At 37.6% G+C, this 4,770-nt stretch overlaps 1 protein-coding gene across 1 annotated transcript in view; it reads right to left on the bottom strand.

Moving 5' to 3' along the window:
• Window positions 1-4,770, bottom strand: part of lrrc6 (leucine rich repeat containing 6) — an 18,166-nt gene that overhangs the window by 8,305 nt on the left and 5,091 nt on the right. The window lies entirely within an intron of this gene.

The raw sequence follows: 4,770 nt of genomic DNA, 5'->3' as shown, positions 1-4,770 counted from the left end.
ATGACACAATGAAAATAAAAGTGAGGCTGCAAATGGCGACCAGATAATCCTGTAGCCAAAGACACGGCATTGAACTCGGAGGGGTCTAACAGGTGTTCTGCTATTTGTTGTTCACACTATGGTTCCCCTGTCAGTGATTACAAATCATGTAAATAAATATAAAATGCCAGGTATAATGAGGTAAAACATTTGTCTGGTTAATTGTTCAGTGGGCCTTAAAGACTGACATAGTCTGAATCTATACATGCCAAGATTAAAACACATAGACTATTAATGTCTGAAACATTTGATAGATTTGTTGGGAAGAACTGAAAGAGAAAGGTTACCTATTCCTGAATGGGTTAAAGCAACATTAACTTTCTTTCTCCTCTGTTTATCTTCATAGAAGGTTCTCCTTGCTCAGTGCCTCTGTGTTATAAGTCTATCCTCTGTCCTCTCAGCTCACCATTGGTTGGTTCTCTTACTTTTGAGAGAAAATTAGTCTCCAATGTCACTAACATCAGTTATTTTTGATAGATCAATATTAGTCCCATTAGTAAGTAATTCTAAAACTTGGACTACCAATGTTGATCCCTGAGCCAGACCCATCCACAGAGACAGCAAGCTGCTAACTGCTCCCTTATGGATGTGCTAAATATAGAGGACAGGTACAGTTTGCTGGGATGTAATGACAAATAAAGGTATTTATTGCTGACATTGATAAAAATGTTGGTAGACCTAGTTCCACAAAAAAAAATCCATAATGATCACAGAAATAACTAGACACTGACAGAAGTAATAAATAAATGATATGAAAATGAGCAAATTAAAGTCAGACTTTGATTTTTAACCATACTTAAACAGAATGATAAAAAAAATATATATGTACCAATGAAACAAGCCTAGAAAAAAATGATGGTACCCTTAGAAATTATTGAAGATAATGTGACAAAAGGGACATGATAAATCAAGGTGTGTCCACTAATTAGCATCACAGCTGTCTACAATCTTTCAGCGAGCCTATACTGTATATAGTGTTTCAGGAAGTCACCGTGCTGTTTGGTGACCTGGTGTGTACCACACTCAACATGAACCACAGAAAGCAAAGGAAAGAGTTCAGAAAGAAAATTATACACAAACACGTTAAAGGTAAAGGCTATTGATGTTCCTGTGACTGCAGTTACACATATTATTTAGAAATGTAAGATCCATGGGACTGCAGTCAACCTCCCTGGACGTGGCTACAGGAGAAAAATTGATGACAAATCATACAGATGGATAATATAAAGTGTAGGAAAACAGCCTAGAAAAACTTCAAATTGAGGTGAAGGTTAAGGTGAACTTTTAGCTCAAAGAACATCGGTGTCATATTGCACCATTTTATCGTTCTTTGAACATTTTCCAAATAACGTGTTGATAAACTGCAAAGCTCCTGGGAGAATGTCCTACAGATAGGTGAAACAAACATTGAACATTTTACAAAGGCAAACCAGCTCTATGTTCATGGACAGAAAAATTAAACAGATCAAGAAAAGATCACTCTATCTACTGGGATACATAGAGGAGGCTCTGCTATGTTGTCGGGCTGCTTTGCTTCATCTGGTGTGTTGAATCCCTGCAGGGTCCAATGAAATCCCGACTATCAAGGGATTCTAGACAGAAATGTGCTGCCCAGTGTCAGAAAGCTTGGTTTTAGTCAAAGGTCATGGTTCTTCAACAGTAAAATGAACAAAAACGCACATCTGAAAACTCTTCTGCAGTGACCTTCCATGAACCCTGACCTAAATCCTATTCAGCAATGTAGCAATGTCAGTGTAGTTGGGCCAAATGTTGGGCCAAATGTTCAATCATCGCATAACCGTGAGATTACTGTGGAAGAGGGATTGCTGTAAAGTCACACCACTATGCAATGGCTGAGATCTCTTTAACAAATGACTTCATCCATCAATGATTCATTGACTTTGACAGCATCGTTTTATTAGAAATTCTGAACTGACCTTTATACACCACAATCAGAGTTACAGTAAATGACTAGAATAATGGAGTTAATGTGAACTAAAATCTGGTGCTGATGTTAGAAATGGAAGACAGACAAAAAAATCACAACATAGAAGGTTTAAATGAGCACTAGAGAGACAGAGAGAGAGAGAGAGAGAGAGAGAGAGAGAGAGAGAGAGAGAGAGAGAGAGAGAGATTTAAAAGAAACTACACTTGTAATAGAAAATCATCAAACATGTCAAAAGTAATTTGTCATATAAATTTATCTCCAACTATAATGGCCCTGCTGAGGGGTCTGAGTGCCTCAGTATCAATGATCTCATCTTATCATCCATCATTACTGCTGACTATAATAACTGATTAAAGTGTTAAAATCTAAACTAGTTGTCATAGATTCATTACATTTTCCCTCTGCTTATACATACAGCAGAGGCCGATCACTTTAACTTAGAACTCAGGGGTTTTGGGGTGTTTGGCTGTATTATCCAGTATGGGAATTCGGCTTGGTATGGAAATTTCTCTGTCCAGTTAAAAGCAAAGCTTGGGCTGGTGAAGACAGTCATTAAGGAATTAAGGAGGACAGAAAACTCTTTCCTGCAGACAATGTATAAACAGAAGGTTCTTAGACAAGCACAGCGAGCTTTGATGGACCCCTCCCACATGCTGTAGCCAGAGTACAAACTACTACCATCTGTTAAACAATAGTTCCTAGATGTAGTCTGAATCAGCTCAAAAACTCATTTGTTCCCACATCAATTAGGGTCTGGGAAATGAGGGATTATGCATCAATGTTATGGTGTCTTCATTATTCATTGCTTTTTGTTATTTAATGTGTTGTCAGTATTCTTCTCACACACTCAGTTTTCTGCTGTGAAAACTGAGTGTGTGCAATATGATGTGTACTGGGGATATTTACAATATGTGAGTTATTTGATTAATGGTGACTCGTCAAATCTGGGCTCTACTGTCCGAACTTCCAGAAAACTGTAATAGTGCGGAAAGCCTGAGTTCTTTTAAATCAAGACTAAAACACATTTGTTTAGGATTGCCTTCGACTGTTCTGATTGAACAGTTCAACTGAAACATCATTACTTCAACTTTCTTATTTTCTTTAGTCCAACAGTTTTTAATGTTCTTTTTTGTTTCTGCATTTTTTTATTTCATTTATTTATTTATTTGCTTTTTCCTACTTGGTTTGATTCTGTTTTATTTTCCTGTATTTTAATTATGTAAAGCACTTTGCATTGTCTTTGTAGTGAATTGTGCTATAGAAATAAATTTGCCTTGCCTTTGCCTTGCCTTGCCTTGCCTTACTGATTTTGGTTTTTTATAGCTGTAGAGTTGATTAAACTAACTCACTGTAGCTTTGATTAAACCAAGAACAGAGTTTCCAATCTCAGTCTAGATCAATTCATAGTTAGATTCTGCATTACCTTGCTTTCTTTAAATGGGCCTCAGAATCTCTGACAAGTCGAATTTCTTAGCTAAACTCAGTCAGATAAAATGTCTCTTGAATGTTTTAATTCCTTTTTTTCATCAAATCATTAAGAAAAAGAAATAAGTGCAACTACTAATAAATTAGGTAAGTTATCATTTGGACTGGTTTTAAATTATTGTTATGTTTCATAAATAAATAAAACCTCCCCTTTTTTATTTATGAAATGTGAAATTCAGTCGATTTCGTTGAGAGTTCCTTTTCTGCTCATTTTTAACTTTCTTAACTCACCTTCAAACAAATCCCTTTCTCAACTTTTGATCTACGTCTAAATCAAGAGGTCCTGGACGGAATCAAAGGAAACATCCTTTCTGGGTCCCAGCGAGCTGCAACAGAACTCAGAGTCCTGTTCTGAGGCATTAAATCTCTGTTCAGCCTTTCTGTCTGACGCCTCCGTCAGTCTAAACTAAATCCCTACTTCCAGCTGACCCTGCTTGTCTCTATGGACCCCACGTCACTGGAATGGTTAAAGAACCGCCTGTTAATTAAGCTCCTCATTAACCTGAACAGACTCAGACAAAAGATTCTTCTTTTAATCCCATCTGCTGACGTCAGATTAATGTCTGTCATCTCTTCATGTTTTGCCTTTTATCAACTTTTCTTATTCTTCATGGAAAACGCATTGAGAGTTCAACGTCAAAAACCCAAAATCCTTTTGCCATGAATTAAAATCTGATCACAAAGCCATTTCTAAGGTTACAACCCCACAGAAGCACATTGAGACCCATTATCCAAGAGAGCATCAGCCATTCATCCATGAGGTCCCACAGGAACCAGAGAAAGCATTTAAAACACTCACATCAGTTAAGGTCGGAGTTCGTGATTCAACAGCATATTCAAGACAAAATGGCCAAATGACCTCTACGGTAGGCGTCTAAACGAGAACCAGAAAGAACTGGAAGGCCTGGTTCGTTTTAGGAACTGATGAGATCAAAGAGGACCCTTTAGAAAGTCTTTCATCTGGAAATGTCATCAAGCCAACAGTCAAACACGGTGGTCGTAATATTATGGTTTGGACCTCGGCTGACCTGCAGTTGTTGATGGAACTGTGGATTCTGTCATGCAGGACCTTGAGCTCAGGCATAAGACGTGCTGAAGAGCAGCAGGTCCCATTCAAGCTCAAATGAAACAAACTGAAGGTTTTAGGGTTAAAATTTGGACATCCTATTAAGCTGTGCTGGCAAAACATGAAACAAGCTGTGTATCCTGAAAAAGCTAATGTGATAGAAGCCTAAGAGTCCTGAAAAAAGGAGGAACATTTTTTTGCACTTTTTACTAAGGGTGTCCTAATGCAACGT

This window comes from Cyprinodon variegatus, unplaced genomic scaffold, assembly GCF_000732505.1.
Source record: "Cyprinodon variegatus isolate N-32 unplaced genomic scaffold, C_variegatus-1.0 Scaffold170, whole genome shotgun sequence".
Taxonomy (NCBI): Eukaryota; Metazoa; Chordata; class Actinopteri; order Cyprinodontiformes; family Cyprinodontidae; genus Cyprinodon; species Cyprinodon variegatus.
Note: the sequence above shows the minus strand (reverse complement) of the source record. Positions and strands in the feature narration are given on the sequence as shown.